Source organism: Canis lupus, chromosome 21 (assembly GCF_048164855.1).
Source record: "Canis lupus baileyi chromosome 21, mCanLup2.hap1, whole genome shotgun sequence".
Lineage (NCBI taxonomy): Eukaryota > Metazoa > Chordata > Mammalia > Carnivora > Canidae > Canis > Canis lupus.
In genome coordinates, this window is record NC_132858.1 from 50,336,920 (window position 1) to 50,359,445 (window position 22,526).

The following is a 22,526-nucleotide window of genomic DNA, read 5'->3' on the forward strand; positions in this document are numbered from 1 at the left end:
ACATTTTTTTAAAAATCCATTATATTTTCTTTCCTCTGAAAAGGGAGATGCAGGTTATGCTTTGCTATCGTCTCATTTGTTCCTAGCTACAATTCCATCAGATCAGCAGGGCAAGTATTGTTATTTTCTTTGTTTAACTGAAGGGACTGAGGCCCGGAGCAGGCTAGCACCTTGTCTGAGGAAACAGCTGAATGGTGAGACAGCTACGATGGCAGCCAGAGGGTTAGCTTCTGTGCCACCAGCCCTCTGGGGCCCTGGGAATGGTCTGAGACCCAGGCAAGGTAAAGGGTTTGGACAGCAAAGGGACTTCATCCCATCTCCTCACTTATGAAGGCCGATGGCATTGAGGACACAAAGCAGGTCTTTTTTTTTTTTTTTTCTTAAGATTTTATTTATTTATTCATGAGAGACACAGAGAGAGAGGCAGAGACACAGGCAGAGGGAGAAGCAGGGTCCCTGCAGGGAGCCAGACGTGGGACTCGATCCCAGGACCCCAGGATCACACCGTGGGCCAAAGGCAGGTGCTAAAGTGCTGAGCCACCCAGGGATCCACATGCAGGTCTTTATTCCTTTGTCTTGTGCCATTTTTAATTCTTGCTTTTGATAACACACTGCACAGTGTAATATGTAGGCTTTGGACCAAGGAAGCGTTATTTCCTGTTCAAGGTCCTCCTACTCATTGCCCATGAGCCACTGTCCCAGCTCCGTAATGCCAGGGCCCTCCAGCTGTGTGTCTTCCCTCCGGCCCCCTCTCCTTGGAATTCTGTAAACACCCCATGGAGGCTCCCACCTCCCATTTGAACCTTTGAGCCTCCCTCCAGCACGCATGGCTCCTCCAGGCCACCGGGGTCACCATAGTTTGCATAGAATTCCTGAGGTTGGGGGCTGCCCCAGTTGTTTCCTACCGAGACTGGGATTACACCCGATAATCCCAAGTGAGGGCAGGACGGGGAATGTCACATTGGATGATCTCCCTCAATCTGGCTGAGACCATTCTCATGTCCTTAAGTTATTGGACAAAACTTCCCTCAACAACTTCCCCGTGGATCCTGTCAGCTTACAACGGTTAGGGTAATGCATTTTGCCCCTTGAGAGCTCATTTTCTCCAAATCCTGCTTTCATTTTTCTTTACTGGTATAGGTATTTTCTTGTCCAGGAGTTCACAGTGATAGCACGATACTTGTCCTCCAATTCTGTCCCCATGGCTAAGAAGTGAGGGTAGTGGTGATGTTTCTTGGGGGCTTCACATACTGAGTGAAAGCTGCTCTGTTGCTGAGACAACCTTGGGCTGCTGAGACAAGTGCAGCGGGGCTTGCTCTATTCGTTCAAATCCCATCCCAACCACCTTGATTACTGGTTGTGGAGGACTCAGGCAATTCCTCAAATCTAAGACTCGATGTGCTGGGTTGAAATTCATGTTCACCTGGAACCTGAGAATGTGACCTTACTCGGTAATAAGGTCTTTGCAGAGCTAAGGAGATAAGGTCATACTGAATTAGGGTGAGTCCCAAATCCAATGATGGATGTCCTTATAAGAAGAGGAGAGGTCATGGAGAGACAGGTACACAGAAAAGGGGGTCATGTGAGCATGACCCTGCTGAGAGCTTGATCTGGGACTCTTGGCTTCCCAAACTATGAGAAAATAAATTTCTGTTGTTTTAAATCACTCAGGTTGTGGTAATTTGTTACAGCAGCATAGGAAACGAACACACTCAGTTTCTTCGGATGCAGAGCAGGGATCATATCACATCGGGGGGTGCTGTGAGATTAAATAATATAATGATTTATGAATGGCGGTGCAGTCACTCTGATAGCCGGAGTGATCATGCCTCGCTTCTTGCCAGGCACATGGTCAGCCCTTAGGATGTCATTGCTTAGGCTGATTCTTTGCTTCTGAGGGTCGCCGTGGCGACAGCCTCTTGATCCTTGGGAATCCCCTCCCACTTCATCTCAGCTCACCTGCCTTTTCTCTCCCACCCAGTTAGTGAATCCTTCCAGCCAACACCCTCCGTGGCAGCATTAGGGTACTGCGGGGGGGGGGGGGGGGCTTTGGCTGTGTCCTCTGTGCTCTGCTCCTCTGAGGAGCATCAGCCACAGCTGAGGCTGTGCCCTTCACCTTCATGGACTTCTTCCCATCTGCTTGGCCCTCCAGCCGCCTTCCCAAGTGGCAGCAATTTAGGGGACACAAGCATAGTGCGGCCAATGGCCACTACATTGTACTCTTGCTTGTGAGGGCTGGAGGGGCCCCTGAGAGCAGTATCTTGTGCCAGTCACCTTTGGTGAGTGGCTGACGTCTTGTCCCGGAGCCACTCCACAGCAGCTGAAGGGCTAAGGCAGTCCTGAGAGGTCTTCATCCCATTCCCACTGCGTCTCGTCGTCCACATCTGAAACGAATCACAGCATCTCAGCCACAGCTTAGTCCCTCTCACAGATTCCCACGCTGTTCCCTCAGCAAAAACCAGTTTCGGTAACTGCTCTGAACAGTCTCGGCCCTCTGGGGCCAGCTCCCATCTTCATCGCTGGGCAGCAGGTAGATGTCTGTCCACTTCACGTCTTCTGTTTCCCAACAGGTGGAGCCCCACCAGACAGAGGAGAGAGGCGATTTGAGCCCAGGGCCTTTCCTTCAGGTCATCGAGGGTGAGTATCAAGGGTATCCGAGACGGTTAACTGATAACCGAAGGCATCAGCCCACCAAATGTTTTTTCTGCACATCCCATGCACCTGAGTGCTGCATACAGAGTGTTGTAAGCTGTGATTTTAAAAGTAAGTGGGAATCTCTTCTGCTGCTTCCTGGTAAGACCACCAAGTTGACCTCCACCCTTCCTATTTCTGCATGAAAATGTCCAGGAGCTGCAATTACAGAAACTCTATGCATTACATAATTCTACCACTGATCATCTATAAAATACTAGAAACTTCTCAGCTCCAGACGGGCATCAATCTTGATGTACCCAAGAGGTGTTGTTCCTATCCATTTTATTTTAGGTGGTTTTTAAAATATGTCTGCAATTTTCTTAACATTTGTCCTATCAAGAGGTAGAGTCTGGGGCACCCGTGTGGCTCAGTAGGTTGAGTCTCCAACTCTTGGTTTTGGCTCAGGTCATGATTTTAGGGTTGTGGGATTGAGGCCTGCATTGGGCTCCATGCTTAGCAGGGAGTCTGCTTGAATAGTCTCTCTTCCTCTCCCTCTGCCCTTTCCCCCCATGCATGTGCTTTCTAAATCAATCCACCAACCGATCAATCAATCTTTAAAAAAGTAGGGGTGGAATCAATGACTCCTCTTTTATCTTAGCCAGGACCGCTATAATAAAATTCCAGAGGCTGTGGCTTAACCGACAGTTATTTCTCACAGTTCTGGAGACTGAGCATCTGAGTTCCAGGTGCCAATGTGGTTGGGATCTGGTGAGCGTCTTCCTTCTGGCTTACAGATGGCCACCTTCATGCTGTGTTTTCACTTGGCAGAGACCGAGAGACGGAGCAAGCTCTCTGGTGTCTCTATGAGGGCCCCACCCTCAGACCTCATCTAACTGTAATTATTTCCCAAAGACCCCATGTCCAAATACCAATCCATAGGGATTTGGGCTTTAACATGAGAATTTTTAGGGTAACACAAGTCAATCCCCAGCACCTCGATCTTGGGCCTTTGTGACTGCCTTGATGACAAAACGTGGCGATGTGGCATGACTTCCAAGGCTGACTTATAAGAGGCTCTATGGCTTGTGATGGCCTCTCTGGGATGCTTACTTTTGGAACCCAGCCCCCATGCTGTGAAGAAGCCCAGCCCACAGGGAAAATTTACATGTAGACGTTCCACAATAGCACACACAACATCCAGTTGACACCTAGCGTCAACCACCATACGATAGGGGAGGAAGCCTTAAAGAGGACTCCAGCCCCAGCAACTGTCTTTCTGTAACCACATGAAAGAGTCCAAGTAAGAAGCATCTAACTGAGGCCAGTCAACCTCCAAAACCCAAAAGCGACAATTAGATGGTTACTGTGGTTTACGCCACACAGCAGTGGATAACCAGAACAGCAACCTCATTGGCTATTTGGTTACTGTTGCTTTTCAGAAGAAGGCTGATTTTAGTGTGCAGTCGCAGCTCCCTGCACACCAGGCTACATTAGAACAACGGGCCACAGTTTCCTGCACTCAGTTTTTCTACACTCACCATACACATATTTAGCCCAGCCATGTAGACAGATACTGAAGCTTTTTGTCTACAGCAGTGGTCCTCAGCTGGAGCTGAGCTGCATATTAGAATCACCTGGGGGAGATTTTATGACTTCCCCAAGCCCAGGCTACAGCCCAGACCAATTAAGCCAGAATCTTTTGGGATATGGTGCAGGAATCAATAGCTTTTAAAGTTCCCCCAGGTGATCTTAATGTGTAGCTCCGCTTGAGACCACAGGCAGAGGCCCCCAGGCCAACTTGTAGCAGTGCCAGCATTCCTCGTCACTGAGCATGATGACACCAGTCCTCCTCTGCCCTGGAGGAGCACTGCTAGTCTCGCTGGGAAAATAGGGATAAAAGTACACTTCTCTATTTCACTGGCAGTGAAATATATCATTCCTGACCTAGATATATTCCTGTCCTGATGCCCTTCCCTTCTTGTCTCTTTATCCTTCTCATCCCTTCTCATATCAGGGCTCAGAGTCCAGTTTCCTTCATGAAGTGTTCCTGATCATTCCAGGTATATGGATTTTTTGCTTTCTGCTTAATGAATCACCCCCCAAACTCAGCAGTGAAAAGAATAAACATTTATTATTTCATATCATTTTGTGGGCCAGGAATTGAGATGTGGCTTAGTTGGGTATTCTGACTTGGAGCCCCTCATGAAGAGTCAGTAAGTCGGGAAGCACTAACATTTGAAGGTTTCACTGGGGATGGGGGATCCACTTCCAAAATGGTGCACTCATGTAGCCCGGGAATCAATGTTAGCTATTGGCAGGAGGCCAGGCTTTCTTTCTGTGGAAACTTCTCTGCAGGGTTGCTTGAGGGTCCCATGATGCAGTGGTCCAGAGAGAGTGAGGAGAAAAGTTGTGATGTCTTTCATGACCTACACATCGAACCGCACATCAGTATTTTTGCAAGATCCTATTGGTTACACGGGTCAGATCTATTCATTGTAGGAGACTCCACAGGGCATGACTATCAGCTGGTTTGAATCATTGGGGGTCAGCCTCGGAGCTGGCTGTCATGACAGGCCTCAATCACCTCTTCCTTCTTCCACATTGCACCAGTAGTTCTCAAATTAGGATGATCTACAGAATCATTGAGAAGCTTCTAAAAGTAAAGATTCTCACATGCCACCAGAGATGTTTTGATTCAGTTGGGCCTAGAAACTGTATTTTTAGTCTCCTAAAGCAATTCTGATGGTCACAATAGGAACTTATGGTTTATTCGATTTGGGCACTTAGTTTCTGGTCCAGGTGGGATGGAGTTTACATTTTGTCCCCATGTGTTAGGTCACATAAGGGAGGGTCCTCTAATCTCAGAAAGGAGCCCCTGTGTTAGTTCAAGAACTGCCTTTTTGTACCTTGCTCCTCTTCTGGCTATGCCTTTATTCTCTGGCTCCCCTTGTTCTTACCCTCACTAGATCAGTTGTCCAACTGGCCACTTTGATGGATCTAGGCCTTTTACCTTAGCCTCTTGTCCTTGGAAGAGAGTGTTTGCAAAGACTGAAAAATGGCCTTATAGACTTCCCCAACTATGTATGGCCAATGAACATGGGAATGAGTGGGTGAGGAAATGGGATTTTGAGTAAGCCTAACTTTTTTCATCTCAAAAATAAAAGTTTCACAGGTCAGCTAGTCAGTTCCTTGTTTTTGTCTGTTTTTAATTTTTATTTAAATTTTAGTTAGTGAACATACAGTGCAAATCAATATTGGTTTCTGGAGTAGAATTCAGAGATTCATCACTTACATACAACACCCAGTACTCATCACAAGTGTCCTCTTTAATACCCGTCACCCATCGAGCCCATCCCCCACCACCTCCTTCCATCAATCCTCAGTTTGTTCATCGTTAAGAGTCTCTTTGGTTTGTGTTTCCCTGGTTATGAGTGATGTTGAGCATCTTTTCATATATATGTTGGCCATCTGGATGTCTTCTTTGGAAGTCTATTCATGTCTTCTGGGCAGCTCCCTAGGTGTGCTGGACACTCCGCATCCAGCCCTTGTGTTTATTTTAGCATAGTGATTAGTGCATAGTGACCGAGAGCCCTGACTCTGGAGCCAGACTTCCTAGGTTCAAATCCTGCCTTTTCCACTTTCTGTCTTGTGACTTGAGCCAAGATACTACAGTTTCTGTGGTCCTGGTTCTGGTCCTGTGTGTGGTAGCTGGTGGCAATGGCTTATCCATCACCACCTGTCCTGCCTCAAGGGCTGTGGTGCTCACAGCACAGGCAGCAGTCTATCCTGGGGTTTAGAAAAGTGCCATGAACCTGAACGTACAGTCAGCAGGTCCTGATAAGAGGGGTTGGATTCAGGGTTCGTGAAGTAAGAGAGTGTGACCTGATAAGGAATCCCAAGAAGAATTCCAGGGTATATGGGGAAGAGATGCTAATAAGGATTCCTAGTGTTTTGACTTGAAAATAGGGGAAATATCATTTGCTGAAATGGGGATGATTGGAGGGATCTACAAGTTTGAGGGGAGTTGATAAGAGTTTTGTTTTGATTTCATCAAATTTGAGACACCTACTAGATACCTAAGTAAGTACTGGGATATTTGAGTTTGGGTCTCAGAGAAGATGTTGGGACTAAAAATAGACAGTTAATAATCATGAACAGTTTGATGTCAATAAAGCCAAGGGACCAATGGGATGTCTTAGATATGATTACAGATAGAAGAGATCTGAGGCCTGGGCTCCATGTAGAGGATGAGGAGCCAGTGAAGGGCCCTGCAAAGGAGCAGTCCTGAGGGAAGAAGCAGCACAAGTGGGAACAGGGGTTCCAGAGAGATAACTTTTTAAAAGGTGGGAGATATTAGCATATATTATATGTGTATGGTGATAAACCAGGAGAGAGGAGTAAATTAATGGTGCCAGTGGGAGGGAAGATAATTATAGGAGAAACATCCTTAACTTAACAAGAACAGATGGGGGCCAGAGCACACATGGAGGGGTTCCTTAAGGACTGTTAGCCAGCTGCCACGGAGAGAACAGGGAGTCGAGGATTCTAGGGGTAGGGGTTCAGCAGATGTGGCGTCAGGAGATCATTGCATACTCAGTGAGGAGGGGGAGGCTGGGGTGCAGAATGAGGAAGAGAAGGCTATAGGAAGTTTGAGCACCAAGAGGTCATCAAATAACCTTCAGGGGAAGTAAGAGAGCAAACGGGTTCTGGGAGTGTGGTAGGGTGACTGGCTAGGGTAGAACTCTGGGGATTTATGGTTATAGAGGAGAAGAAAGGCCATGCCCCTAACCTTTGCTGCTCAGCCCCCTCTGCCTGACAGGAAGCAATAGTCCAGCTGAGGCAGAGAACTTGCTGCTATTCTACAGGGTGGGAAGGCCAGGCCGAGTATCCAGGACGGATGACCCCCATGGTTTAAGAACAAATGGGGCATTTCTGTCACTGTGGCTTGGAAGCAGCCAGAAATTTTCCAAGGGCATTTCCCCCCATCAGGGATACTGAGCCACAGGCCTCTTTCCATGCTAAACACTGGGAAGGAAACAGTAAGCACTGCCCACAGGCCCTGCCTTCAATGAGGCCATTTTCCATACTCTTGTCCAGTGTGGCTGCTCTGCTGAATCATTATAAGAAGAAAGTTCTTGACTGCAGCCCAGCCCCTGACACAACAAAGCATTTGGAATCAGAAGGCTGCCTTTCCCACTTGTCACACTCCAGACTTTGAAGCCAGTTGACTGGGTGGACCCGGAGCCAGGACTTTGCCCAACACTTAGTTTTCCTCAAGGTTGTGCCAACAGACTTGACTTCCTCAGGGAGGAAATGGAGCTCCTGGCCATAAAGTCTACCCTTCAGATCTGCTGGCCTCACATGGCAGGCATCTGGCCAGCCATGGGAGCTTCTGGCAACTGCAACCTCCAGCTGCCCGCCAGTGGCCGGGACTAGGCCCTGTCCTTTTAGCATGTGAAGTTCAAGATTAACTGAGGCATTATCTCAAGTTCTGTCTAGAAAACCACAGTGTCATATGGATGTCATATTTACCAGACATTTGGGACATAGCTATCCAGAGAGTTTCCCAATCCTTGTCTTGGTCAGGTCAGGACACTCTGACAAAATACCCCAGATGCAGGGAGGAAGGCCGAGGGCTTAAACAACAGAAATGCATTTCTCATGGTTCTGGAAGCTGGCAAGCTCACGATCAAGGTGCTCGCGGGATTTGGTTTCTGGTGAGGACTCTTCCTGGCTTGGAGAGAGCTGCCTTCTTACCGTGTGCTCATATGGCAGAGATAGAGAGACCTACAGAGACAGAATCTCTTGTGTTTCCTCCTCTTTTACAAGAACATCAGAGTTCTAACAGATCGGGGTTTCACCCTTGACCTTAACTTAATCCTAATCAACTCGTTAAGGCTCTATTTCTAATCCCTTACGTGAGGTTAGGGCTTTAACACTTGAATTTGAAGGGGACACAGTCCAGGTCATAGCTGTCCTACAGCCTCGCCTGGACCTGAGTCCCTTTCGAAGTCCCAAACAGGCTGTGTCTGGGGACATTTGGTTGCTCTACCAGATAACCCAGTGATGTTGGAAACATAAATGGGCCGTAGAAGTAGTTCATAGGTGCTTACACACACTAGAGTATGAGTTTCGACTCAGCACTCCACTTGCTTTGGTTCTCTGGATTTCTAGGAGCACATCAGAGTGGGCAAGTTCTGCTATTCGGAGTTACGTGCCCTGGAACAATGGGCTGATGTTCCTCGTCCTGAGGCTGCAGCCCTGTTGGAGGAGAGCAGCTGTCTTGCCACTTTACTTTTGCTTTTCTGGCCTTCCTGACACCGTGATGCTATTTCAGGCTTCGAGGTACCCAGTGTAAGGTGGCCGCCTCCTATTGGGCTTGGCTCAAATCTGGGAGGGAGCTGTGTTTCTTGAAGGCAGTGTCTCCTGCCACTTTCCTGGATTCACTGTTTGACATGAGCGCTGGGGAAAGGGTGGGAAATCTGATGCTAGTGTACAACCTAATTTTAGGCATAGGCTCAGTGGGTTTCCCTCTGTTCCAGCTGGGGCTAGTGATAGAAGTCCAAGGTGGACCACTTAGGAAAAATACAAGGGGCTTTACTGATTCTAGAAATAAGCATTCAGCATGTTTCTTCAGCAATAACAGGATTCTGGTTCTCAACTCTTGTTGTTAAGACTCCGTTTCTCCCTATCTCTCAGCTCTGCTTTGCTCTGTGAGGCTCCTCTCTGGTGCTGGGAAAGGTGACTTCCAGATGCTCCGGGTTTATGATTCCTACAACTAACAATCTGATAAGGAAAGAGAATTTGGTCTCCTAATGTCCTAAATACTCTGGGACACTAGAGTATTAACTAATCACAGAGTCTGGAGAGATGGGCCAGCCATAGGCCAGCCCTGTGATGAAGGAGGCTACAACCCTCAGTGTTCAGCCCCGGCACTATTATATTGAGTGCAGACGTTTCCATAAGAAAAGCATGTGTGACAAACAGAAGTGTAAATACATCTGCTATCTAACCTGTCCATTGAGGTAAAGGTTTAGCTGGGATGTATTGACACACATAAGGGAGCACTGGAAACTGCACCTGCTACTCTCAGGACAGTGCGACCCCTTGGCTCCCCACTGCCAAGTTCACGTATAGATACCCTCCTAGATGCCTCCATTGAGAAAACGTTACAGCTTGGTTTTTACCCTTTGTACATCATACTTCTGAAGCACCTTTGCAGCCTTTGAGTTTTGTTGAGCGTTATCTTGAATGATGGACACGCAGGATAAGATTCAAGGAGACCTAACTTCCCCCGTGCTAGTCCCTCCCTGCACGTAGTACTTGTTGGCCATACTCTTACAGTGCTTTGGCTCATCACACAGTGACCTTCTGCCAATGCATTTTTCATTTTTTGGCAAGTCTTCCTTGATTTACCCTTTTCTTTTCATGGTAACCTATTCTCCAGCATGTCCCCCACCCCCTTCTCAGAGTCTACCAGCAAAGGGAGCCCAGGTGAGGCTGGAGGTGAATGGCAGCTTGGTTTCGTTGAAATCTTGTCCCTGGCTTCATGGAGCTTGAGGAGCTTTTGAATTTTGAATATTTTTTGCTCTTTGGATGAAAACCCAGCCCCCTCCACCAGGGTTCATTATCCTCCAAAAGAGGGATAGGGCCATGTATAAGCAGTACTTGTGGAGTTAATTTGAAGACAATTTGCTCCAAGGCAATCATGGGAATGTCTCAATGTCATATTACTAAGTAACTTTTTCAGAATCATGGTGGGAAAGGAGTAGATATTTTGTTGTCAGTCACCTGCAATAACAGTGATGCTGGACACTGCATAGGGCTCAAGGAGCTGAGCCTGAGAGAGGAGACAGGGGAAGGTCCTAATCTCCCAGAGATGGGAGTGTTTGATCCAGGCTCTGATGTCTGGGAAGCCTAGATCATCCTGATTGTGGGACTGGGATACATAGCAATATGGGATGCTGAATGCAGGCCCCTGTGCTCAGTGCTCAGCTTCTAGAGGAAGATACCAGTGGCTTCTACTAGGCCCAGCAGCACGGTGGTCTGGCCGGGACCACAGGAGGGTCAAGGCCAGCACAGAGTGGCATGGAGGCCTGGACCGTGCTTGCCCACATGAGACATGACCTCGGGAAACCGTCAGGAATACTTGGGCACATTTTAAAGCACATTAATCTCTAAAAGAAATATCCCTATGATGTGGGTCAGACATATCTGACCATCTCATGTTGACCATTCTCTGGTTTTCCCTGTGGAATCCTTCTGCTCTGGCATTCAACTATTTATTTTCTCGCCCCTAAACTGTGGCTTTGCTTCCTAAACTCTAGCCCAATATTTCCCAAACATGATTGGTGGGCAGTTCTAGGAAAAGTATTTAGCCAAAACTCTCTGTGTATTCAGGCACCAGATAATGAACATAGAGTCTCCGGTGCCAATCAGAGAGTGACCCTTTGGGTGCTGCCATCTGTCTATCATATGTTATCACCTCGCAGCTGTGAGCAAGTGTTTCCTAAGTGTTTACATGAAAACCACATAAATGAAAACAGGCAATTTATTCAGATCTTGCTACAGCAAGGGAGTCAGCCACCATTACTCCTTTTGGCATTAACTCAGGAGAGGAGTAGGTAAGCTCTGTGGTGGAAAAACCAGAAGGCTCAGGTATGCCCTGATTGGAGGCTGTTATATCATGGCAAAGCTGAGGATGGGAACAAGGAGGACACCCTATGTGGTTAGTTAGGAGTGCATATTTGGCTTTCTCTGGGGTCGGTCTTAAGTTGGAATTAAGGTAAAAAAATAATGAAGCTGCCAGTTATGAATCAAGTCCTGGCCATTTAGGGCCAATTGTTGCAGAAGTTATTGTTTGACTTCCTGGATTGTTACTGCAGATAGCAGCCTGACTTCCTCCAAGTCTGACTTACAGCAGGCTGGCTTCCTGGGCTGGTTATAATAGATAAGAGGTTGCTGCAAGCGGTGGGCGAGAGCTCTATTTTTGTATGGAGTCTGGCCATTGTCTGTTTGTATATTCATTCTTTCAAGTGCTTGGGCATAGTCATAAACTTCTAAAAAGTAGCTATTATTTTTGTTGTCATCTCAATTGAGGCTATCTGAATTGTTGGATGGTTTTAGAATTAGGTTTTGTTTAGGTCAGTGGCTTCCCTAAAGCACGTATACCCTAAGCCATTTCCAGATCTGGCTAATTGGCTTTGTGGCTGTTCCTTGTGGAGGGAGCTTTGCTCAGGCTTTGGCACATCAGCGTGGTCAGAGCCATGGGTGCAAACCATTGAATAGGGATCCTTTCCTAGAAGCTCCATGTTCCACAACTGATTTTATCATACTCCGTATTTTAAATTCTCTAATATAATCTTTTCCAGGCCAGAATGTCTTCTTTAGGGCTTTCTACCTTCTGAATTCCTTACCAATCTCTTCCATTGCATTACTCAATTTCTTTGTCTCCTTTTCTCTTCCTTCCTCATTTCCATTGGTATTTTCCTTTGATCTCCAGTTTCCCATTATTTTCGGATTATCCTGTTTCCTCATTTTCACAGCTTCCAAAATATTTCCAGACTAGAAAATTGTATTGGTTTTCTTATTGCTGCTGTAACAAATTCCTATAAACTTAGTGGCTTAAAAGAACACAAATTTATTATCTCACAGTTCTGGAGGTCAGAAGTTTCAAGGTGTCTGCAGCACTATGTTCTTTCCAGAGGCTCTAGGGAAGAATCCATTTTCTTGCATTTTCCACTTTTTAAAGGCCACCTGTGTTCCTAGACTCACAGCCCCTTCCTCCATTTTCAAAGCCAGCAGTCTATCCCTCCAAGTCTGTCCCTGCCTTTCTCTGACTTACGTCTCTGACTTTGATCCTTTAACCTCCCTCTGAGGATCTGTAAGTACATTGAGGCCACCTGGATAATCCAGAGTAATCTCCTCACCTTAATATCCTTAAATCAATGTAATTTCATCTGTTAAGTCCCTTTGCCATGTTGGGTAACATATTCACTGGTTCTGGGGATTAGGACATGGCCATCTGTTATAGGCTGGATTGTGTCCCTCCAGAATTCAAACACTGAAATGCTAACCCTCAGTACTTCAGACTGTGACTATGTTTGGGGATGGGATCTTTAAAGAGATAATCAAGTTAGCATAAGGTCATTAGGGTGGGCCCTAATTCAATAAAACTCATGTCCTTGGACACAAATGCATACAGAAGGAAGATGATGAAGATACAGGAAGAAGACAGCTGGGGAAAGAGACCCCAGAGGAAACCAACCCTCCAACACCTTGATCTGAAACCTCCATCCTCAAGAATCATGAGAAAATAAGTTTCTTTAGAACCCACCCAGTCTGTGGTAATTTCTGCATCATAGTCTGTTATGGCAACCCTAGCAAACTAATACAATATCTTTTGGGGGTATTATTCTGTTGACCACAGGAGTTAAGGTCTAAAGTTTATCTAAGTTTAGTGTATTTTGGGGGGAGCAGCAGTATTTCTCATTTTACTTGCAAGACATAAGAAATCAGACGCCCTCATGCACCAAGGTGCTTAAATGAGTGGAGATATATAAGCCTTTTGGTGGTTGAAAGGCTCTGAGTTCAAAATGTGACGTGGATCTCTTTCAAAGGCATTTGGGAGCCAGTAGGTGTTTTTTTGGTGAGAGTAAACAGGAGCTGAGTCAGGATTTTGAGCACTGGTAGTTTGTCTACAATGAAGAGGCACTCTCCTGACAGAGATGAAAGTCTGTGGAGCAAACTGCAGATAGTAGATAGAGAGGTAGCTGTGTGAGGTTCCCATAGTGAAGGGACATGGTCCCCCTTGAGTGCAGACCATAAGGAGTCTACTGTCTCAAAGGAATTTACAAAACCATCACAAAGTTTACTAAATACATGTGCTTTTCATAATTGCCATATGCTTGAAATCCTGCACAATGTCAGTGATAGACTCCTGGCCCTTCGCCAAGGAGGGAGGAGTAGGGGTAGGAATGAGGCTTCCTCCCTGCCCCACAATACTTGCCATTGTGGCCACATGGTGTTAGAAGCAACTGGGAAGGAAGAATGTGGAAGAAAGAAATTGTGTTATAGAATCACAAAAATATTTGTGCAATTATTTCATGTGTTTCTCCTCCAGGAGCCCACAGCAGCATGAGGGTAGGGGTTATAGTTGTGTTGACTACCACTGCATGATGGCTAGTACAGTGTATGGCATATAGTAGGCCCTGAAAATATTTTGTGAATTAATTAATTAACTCCATATGGAAGGGATTTTGGAGAATGAGATGAAGCTGACTTGTCATTTGTACACTACTTTGCAATTTCTGAAGGACTTTCATGTTCATGTTCTCATTTTATCCAAACATGTGAGGTTGCTAGTATTTGGAGGACTCTGACAATGATGGTCCCATTCAGGGAGGCACAGGGACATGCCCACAAGCACGCGATTAACGGCAGGATTGGGAGTGGAAAGCAGCGCTCTGACCTTTCCCATCATGTTCAGCTGCCTTCTTTCCCGGATAAAGAAACTAAGGTCCTCAGGGGTAAAGCAATCTTCACAGCCTCATACAGCTAGCTCTCATGAAAATCAAAGTTATGGTGAAAATCTATCAGGTAAAAATAAGCAGTATTTTCTTCAATTACTTTCCTCCATTTAAAAAATTCTGGTCCAAGCAGATTCCTTTGCCACTGTGCAAGCACACTTTCCCTACCAGGATGCTTCCTTAGAATAAGTGAAATGCGTTTGAACTTGGGGGTCTTTATTCATGAAACTGTTGTAAGGCCATCAATCTTATTTGCAATATTCATATTCTCTTAGGAAAATTATATATCTATCTTTTAAACACCATTTGGCATGCTCTTTCATGTCCTTTTCAGAATATTCAAAATGAGAAAAAATAATTCCAGTCTGGAAATGGCTTATACTGAAATGCCCAGACCTAGGAGTACTTGGTATGAATCTGTCCCTGACCCGAGTTCCACAGAATTGGGAACTAGGAGGCGGGGCAAGATTGATTGGGTCTTCCCAGTGCATGAGAGCCAGTAAGTAGGCTCTTGAGATCCAGTTACTCCCTGGGTCCTTACAGCTTTCCTCATGGTTTAACACCATTGCACTGAAAAAAAAGTCAACATCTGCATATTTTCCCTTGCGTGCTATTACTCAGCAACACTCAGCACCTCAGTGATGGAGCAGGAGAGACAGAGCATTAGGCTGTCCTGAGTAGAGGCAGTCTACTCATTTGTAGTTGGAATATTTAAAACAAAAAGAAAATGACTTTGTTCAGGAGCATCTTCTGTCTGAATCATCCTACTAAGTCATTTCAGAATCCATAAAATGGATCCTTATTTTCATAGAGTTCTAGATATTGCTACTTTGGAAAAGTGAAATCTTATTGGTAACTGTTGTGTTAAGCAGGACTATTTACTCTGATTCTTAAGAAACAGAGAAAAAATGACTGTAGGCTTAAAAAATAATTTATTATTCATCCATGAGTAATAAACACATCCTTTACTTGTGTTAAATATTAGAGATATTTCTTCCCTTTTAGATAGCCTCTCCTGTTTGCAATAGTTTCAGATAGAATACATTCTAAGAGAATAGATTTTACTTTAAACAACGTGACGTCTTCATCCTATGTTTACCTGTGGCAAACTGTTGCTCAAAATATTTGCTTCTTCTCCTGGTGAAGGATTACAGAACCCCCACCAAAGCATAGCTCAGACGAGGGCATATGACTGACTTTTACCAATGAAGAGTAAGCAAAAGTGGCGGGTGGCAGAAGGATTGTGGGCCAGCATGGTCTCCTGTCCTGGGTGGAGTATCTCCTCTGGGTCTAGGAGACACAGTGGGACAGGCAAGCTCTTCATCCACAGGGGACATGAAATATGAGCAAGAATGAAACCTCTGTTTCCCAAAGCCTGAGGATTGGAGTTGTTGTTACTCAAGCATGATTCCCCCCCCACCCCCCGCCGCCATCTTGACTCAAACACAATGTATTGGTCTCTCTAACAATAATTTCTTGTTTGAACATTCCTATTTGTTACCTGGATATTCTGTTTATTGGCTTTGGGAGGGCAGTGGTTGTGCTTTCTTTGGTATATCCAAGCCCTTCGGTTGTGCCTCTCAGAGCTCAGCTCTAGTCTCATAGCCCTTGAGAGTGCTTTTCAGATAATTCTTGTCCTTGATGATGTTTTCTTCCTTACTCTCCTCTTCCTGGTTTTGTTTTCATTATAAAAGATTTGCTTATAGGAAAATACACACAGCTGTGTTTCAATACACACAGCTTTACATAGTCCTTATGTTTTTAAGTGATCTTACGGCACTAAACACAAGCCATTATTTATTTAATGCATGACAGGTATTTGTGAATATCTTTGCTGATGGTGACATTATTTCATGAGAATTTACCCAGATGTAGATGGGTTAGAATCAGTTTATCTCTCACTCTCCATAAATCAAAAGTAATAACAGTCAAATGACATAAAATTTGATAAGTCCAAATTCTTTGCATTATTGTATCCATGACCATGAAGATGTGAACTTTTAGTGCATTAACATAGCAACTAAACTTTTACTTTTCCTCATTTCCCTAGGCTTTACATATTCTACAGAGACCTAATTTTGTGAATACCGATTGACTTGGTTTTTGGCCTTTTATAGCCATGATTTGTGGTTGTTTACATTAAAAGAAAAACCTAAGGAATCTGCGAAACAACTCCTGGAGGGGAGGAGTTATGGTGGTGGAGCGGTAGGGGGTCCCTGAGCTTGCCTCATCCCTTGAACACAGCTAGATCAACATCCATCTATTTTGAACAACTAAGAATATGATCTGAGGATTAAGAAAGCAATGTGTGCAGCTGGAGGGAGAGAACATGGCAGATATGAGGTTTGGAGCCATGAATTCAGGGAGAGGAAAGCCTCAGGGCCCAAGGGAGAGAGAACCCTTTTCATGGAGCAAAGCCAGGGAGAGGGAGAGAGCGGGAGAGGGCGCAGTGGGTTGGGATTGCACAGTAAGTGGCACTGAGGAGATCTCCCAGGTTGCACTGGGGGAGGTCACTTCCCTTCCTGGAGAACATGTTTTGTTTGTTTTTTTTTTTAATTTATTTTTTATTGGTGTTCAATTTACTAACATACAGAATAACCCCCAGTGCCCGTCACCCATTCACTCCCACCCCCCGCCCTCCTCCCCTTCTACCACCCATAGTTCTGGAGAACATTTGGAAGAAGAACATTTGGAAGAGCAGACGTAGCCTCTCCAAGGACAAAAGGCCAACTGGGAGCCATTGAGCAGCACTCATCAGCAGGGACAGAGGTGTATGCAGAGGGCAAATAACCTTGTAGCAGGTTTTCTCTGTGAGCCAAGATAGGCTTAAACCACCATGTGCCCACTGAGAGGCTGCTTTTCTGGGACAGAACCGAACAGAGAGCAGAGACATAGGCAGACTGCAGATAACCTGGCCGCTGGTTTTCACTGTGGGCCACCATAGATTCAAGCCTTTGTGTGACTGCTTTTCTGGGACAGATTGGAGTGGGGGACTGAGTTGCACGCAGACAGCATATAACCTCGTGGCAGCTTTCCTCTGTGTGTCACAATAAACTCTATCCTCTGTGTGCACACATGGTACGATTGTTTTTCTGGGACAGGACAGTGTTGGGGGTACTGGGAGGCTCTCCTCTGGGGGAGGGGAGTGGGTCTGCACCTTCTAGGCCCTTTAAGACTTAGAGTTTTGAATCCCAGCCACCAGCAGAGATAAAATACCGGAGATTTGTGGCACTGGGTGTGCTGGTGGCCCAGGAACAGAGAGGTTAAGGGCAGGGAACCAACAAAAGCCTGGGACACAGGAGATTATTCACTTTCCAAGTGGGCTTCCTGAACAGTGGTGGCCAGAAGTTCCCCTCCCAGGGGACCAGAGGTTGGGGTGATACCATATTTCTCCCCCACACTGCCCCCCCCCACCTACCAGCACAGTTGAACTTCAGAGAGAAACAGCACTTCCCCAGTGGAGGATGGAGTCCCCTACACTAAACCCATCGCCTCCACCCCCAACACCTGGCAGAGGCATCTTTATAGGGACAAGTCCACTTGTGAGCCACCTTGACAGGCCTCTCCCTCAGAAGACTAACGCAGGTCCCCCAAATGTACCAGGTCTGCTGATTAAAGAGTGCTCCAAATTGTGAGCTTCTGGTGGAAATAAGCCCAGGCTTGCTTTATTTTTTTCTTAATTTTTTAAATTAAAAAATGTTAACTTTTTTATTTCTTATTTTTCATTTTTTTAATCTTATATATATATATATATATATATATATATATATTTCTTTGTTTCCTCTTTATCCTTTTTTGATATTAGGCTTGTAATTTTTAAATTTAATTTAAATTAGGCTTACAATTTTTTGTTCATTTGTAGGTTTGTTTCCTTCTCTTATTTTTCAGATGAGGCTTCCTATGTTTTTTTCTTTTGTTCTTTCCTTACTCTCTTTTCCTTCTTTCTTATTCTTTAGAATCAGGCTTATAGTTTTTTGTTTGTCTGTTTGTATTTTTGTTCCTTTCCCTTTTCTCTTGGTCTTGGAGCCTTCCTTTTTCCAGACTTATTATCAAACAAATCAAAGCACATCTAATTAAAGGTCCAAATACTCCCCACTACAAGCAAGAAGGATCTCTGTAGAAGATGGACCAATGGGAAAGAGCAGCCAAAATGCAGTAATACAGTATACACTACTCACACTAGAAATACTTCCTGAAGTTCTTTTGTTATTTTTATTATTATTGTTTCTTTTTCTTTTTCTTTCTTTTCTTTTCTGGACAAAATAACAACCAGAGAAATTCACCCCAAAAGAAAGAACAGGAGGTAGTACAGCCAGGGATTTAATAAATATGGATATAAGTAAGATGTCTGAACTAGAACTTAAAACAATTATAAAGATACTAGTTGCGGTTAAAAAATATATAGAAGACATTAGAGAACCCCTTACAATAGAGATAAAAGAACTAAAATTGAATTAAAAATGCTATAACTGAGATGCAGTACCAAGTGAAGGCCATAAGAATGAGGATGAAGGAAGCAGGAGAGCAAATCAATGATATAGAAGATAAAATGATGGAAAATAAGCTGAAAAGAAGAGGGAAAGAAAATTATTAGATAACAAAGGTAGATTTAGGGAATTCAGCAATTTCATAAAGCAAAATAATATTCATATTATAGGAGTCCCAGAAGAAGAAGAGTAGGGGAAAAGGGGCAGAAGTATTCAAGTTCAAGAGGCACAGGGAACTCCCCTCAAACTCAACAAAAATAGATCAACACTTCCACATAGTATAGTGAAACTTGCAAATTACAAAGATAAAGAGAAAATACTGAAAGCAGCTCAGGACAAGTGGTCCTTAACCTACAAGGGGAGACACATAAGGCTGGCAGCAGACCTATCCACAAAGAGCTGGCAGGCCAGATAGGACTGGAGAGAGAGAGACCAAAAGTAATAAAGACCAGAAGAAAGAAACAGAGATAGTCTATAGAAACAGCAACTTTACAAGTAATACAATGGCACTAAATTCATATCTTTCATAATTATTCTAAATGTAAAGGGACTAAATGCTCGAAACAAAAGACATAGGTATCAGATTAGATTAAAAAAAAAAAAAAACAAGTCCTATCGGCATGTTGCTTACAAGAGATTCATTTTAGACCCAAAGACAGCTCCAGAATGAAAGTGAGGAGATGGAGAATCATTTATTATGCCAATGACATCAAAAGAATGCTGAAGTAGCCATCCTTATATCAGACAAACTAGATTTTAAACCAAAGACTGTAAAAAAGGATATCATAATAAAGGGCTCTGTCCAACAAGAAGATCTAAAATTGTAAATATTTATGCCCCTAACTTGGGAGCAGCCAAATATATGAACAAATTTACAAAAAAAGCCATAAACAAAAGACCCACAGTGAATATCATCCTCAATGGGGAAAAACTGAGAGCCTTTCCCCTAAGGTCAGGAACATGTCAGGATGTCTACTCTCACCACTGTTGTTTAACATAGTACTAGAAGTCATAGCCTCAGCAATCAGACAACAAAAAGAAATAAAAAGCATCCAAATTGGCAAAGAAGAAAACTTTGACTTTTCATAGATGACATGATACTCTATGTAGAAAACCCAAAAGATTCTGCCCTAAAATCACTAGAACTGATATAGGAATTCAACAAAGTTGCAGGACATAAAATCAACTCGCGAAGTCTGTTGCATTTCTATACACTAGCAATGTAGCAGCAGAAAGAGAAATCAAGGAGTCAATCCCATGTACAGTTGCACCAAAAACCACAAGGTATCTAGGAGTAAACCTAGCCGAGAAGGTAAAAGATCTGTCCTCTGAAAACTAAAAAAAAAACACTTATGAAAGAAATTGAGGAAGACACAAAGAAATGGAAAAACATTCCATGATCATGGATTGGAAGAACAATTATTGTTAAAATGTCTATGCTATCCAGAGCAATCTAAACATTCAGTGCAATTCCTAACAAAATGCCATCAGCATTTTTCACAGAGCTGGACCAGACATTTAAAAAATTTTCAGGAAACCAGAAAAGACTCTGAATAGCCAATAGGAATATTGAAAAAGAAAGCCAATGCTGGGGGCATCACAATTCCAGACTTCAAGCTGTGATCATCAAGACAACATGGTACTGGCACAAAAACGGACACGTAGGTCAATGGAACAGAAGAGACAACCCAGAAATGGAGCCTGAACTGTAGGGTCAACTAATCTTCAACAAAACAGGAAAGAAGATTCAACGGAAAAAAGGCAGTCTCTTTCTTAATTGGTCCAGGGAAAATTGGACTGCCACATGCAGAAGAATAAAACTGGACCACTTTTTTATACTATACACAAAAATAAATTCAAAATGGATGAAAGACCTAAATGTGAGACAGGAATCCATCAAAATCCTAGAGGAGGACACAAGCAGCAACCTCTTTGCCCTTAGCTGCAGCAATTTCTTGCTAGATATGTCTCCAGAGGCAAGGGAAACAAAAGCAAAAATAACCATGGGGACTTCAGCAGGATGAAAAGCTTCTGCACAGCAAAGGAAACAATCATCAACACTAAAAAGCAATCCATAGAATGGAATGGGGAAAGATATTTGCAAATGACATATCAGATAAAGGGCTAGTATCCAAAAATCTATAAAGAATTTATCAAACTCAACACCAAAAACAAATAGCCCAGTTAAGAAATGGTCAGAAGATATGAACAGACATTTCTTCAAAGGAGACATACAAATGGCCAGCAGACACATGAACAAAAAATGCTCAACATCACTTGGTATCAAGGAAATACAAATCAAACCCAATGAGATACCACTTTCAGAATGACCAAAATGAACTCCGGAATCAATAGATGTTGGTGAGGATGTGGAGAAAGAGGAACCCTCTTGCACTGTTGGTGGGAATGCAAACTGGTGCAGCCACTCTGGAAAGCAGTGTGGAGGTTCCTTAAAAAAGTAGGGCAGCCTGGGTGGCTCAGCAGTTTAGCACCTTAGGCTCAGGGCATGATCCCGGGGTCCTGGGATTAAGTCCCGTGTCGGGCTCCCTGCATGGGGCCTGCTTCTTCCTCTGCCTGTGTCTCTGCTTCTCTTTCTCTCTCTGTGTCTCTCATGAGTAAATAAATAAGATCTTAAAAAAAAAAAAGCGAAAAGTAAAACTACCCTATGACCCAGCAATTGTACTAATAGGTATTTATAAAGGGTACAAACATAGTGATTTGAAGGGACACATACCCCAATGTACACAGCAGCAATGTCCACAATAGCCGAACTATGGAAAGAGCCCAGATGTCTATCGACAGATGAATCGGTAAAGAAGATGTAGAATAGGGGGGAGGGGGGGCAAGACGGCGGAAGAGTAGGGTCCCCAAATCACCTGTCCCCACCAAATTACCTAGAAAACCTTCAAATTATCCTGAAAATCTATGAATTCGGCCTGAGATTTAAAGAGAGAACACCTGGAATACTACAGTGAGAAGAGTTCGCGCTTCTATCAAGGTAGGAAGACGGGGAAAAAGAAATAAAGGAACAAAGGCCTCCAAGGGGGAGGGGCCCCGCGAGGAGCCGGGCTGAGGCCGGGGCGAGTGTCCCCAGGACAGGAGAGCCCCGTCCCGGAGACGCAGGAGCTGCACCGACCTTCCCGGGCGGAAAGGGGCTCGCGGGGAGGTGGAGCAGGACCCAGGAGGGCGGGGATGCCCTCGGGCTCCCGGGGACAGTAACAGCAACTGCGCGCCCAGGAGAGTGCGCCGAGCTCCCTAAGGGCTGCAGCGCGCACGGCGGGACCCGGAGCAGCTCGGGGGGCTCGGGGGCGGCTCCGCGGAGGGGGCTGCGGGGCGGGAGCAGCTCCGAGGGGCTCGGGGGCGGCTCCGCGGAGGGGGCTGCGGGGCGGGAGCAGCTCCGAGGGGCTCGGGGGCGGCTCCGCGGAGGGGGCTGCGGGGCGGGAGCAGCTCCGAGGGGCTCGGGGGCGGCTCCGCGGAGGGGGCTGCGGGGTGGGAGCAGCTCTGCGGTGCTCGGGCAGAGGAAGAGGCTCCGCGGAGGGGGCTGCGCGGCCGGAGCACAGGGCTCCAGGACACAGCCCAGGATCTGGCCTCCCCCCGCGACAGGCAGAGGCCGGGAGGGCCCAGGACAGCGAGGACGCTCCTGCCCCACCTGAGCAGATCAGCGGCCCCGCCCGGAGCATCCAGGCCCTGCAGACGGAGAGCTCCAGAGCTACTGCGGGGGCTGACTCCAGGGCTCCAGAGCTGGCCCCGCCACTAGGGCTGTTGCTCCTGCGGCCTCACGGAGTAAACAACCCCCCACTGAGCCCTGCACCAGGAAGGGGGCTGAGCGGCTCCCCCAAGTGCTAACACCTGAAAATCAGTGCAACAGGCCCCTCCC